This window comes from Wasmannia auropunctata, unplaced genomic scaffold (assembly GCF_000956235.1).
Source record: "Wasmannia auropunctata unplaced genomic scaffold, wasmannia.A_1.0 LD336001.1, whole genome shotgun sequence".
In the NCBI taxonomy this organism is placed as follows: domain Eukaryota; kingdom Metazoa; phylum Arthropoda; class Insecta; order Hymenoptera; family Formicidae; genus Wasmannia; species Wasmannia auropunctata.
The window spans coordinates 342,788-343,389 of record NW_012026889.1 but is presented as its reverse complement, the minus strand read 5'-3'; the positions used below and the strand labels follow the sequence as shown (position 1 = coordinate 343,389).

Genomic DNA, 602 nt, shown 5'->3' with positions numbered 1-602 from the left:
TATAAAAGTATACCAATGGTATAAATTTTTTTAATAGATGTCAAAAAGATGGAATATGTATTAGTTAAGATATATTTTGTTTATAAATATAAAGTTTGCATATATAAAATATTAACAAATATGAAGTTACAATTTTTACTAAAACTTAATTTTGTATATGCGAAATGGCATTTGAAATAAGGGAATTAAAAATAAATACTTGCCATATATACATATATATACAATCGAGAAACATTCACATTTTTTTTAAATAAAAAAAATCGACACTATAAAGAAAAATCAATATAAAGTCATTCTTTAGTCATTTGAAATCTAGATTAGAAATCTAGATTTTATAATGTAAAAAATGACGTAAATTCGGTCAATTTAACGTTAAATTGATATTATTTTGACTTTTCTGTTCTTTGGGTCGATTCGATGTCGATTCGACGTATTTTCGACCAATTATTTCTCACTGGGTATATATGCATGATTAACTTTTAATTTTAGACTAATTTTGGGTTTTGGACATTGGTAACTTGGAAACAAGTATTTTTTGATGTTAAAACAATTTGATCGAAATGGTCTGATTTTCGATGTCAATTTCGATTCAATGAGTTTTC

The 602-nt window shown here is 23.8% G+C and overlaps 1 protein-coding gene across 1 annotated transcript in view; it reads right to left on the bottom strand.

Moving 5' to 3' along the window:
* The window catches only part of LOC105453252 (fumarylacetoacetate hydrolase domain-containing protein 2), a 6,609-nt gene that overhangs the window by 5,520 nt on the left and 487 nt on the right, over positions 1 to 602 (bottom strand). The window lies entirely within an intron of this gene.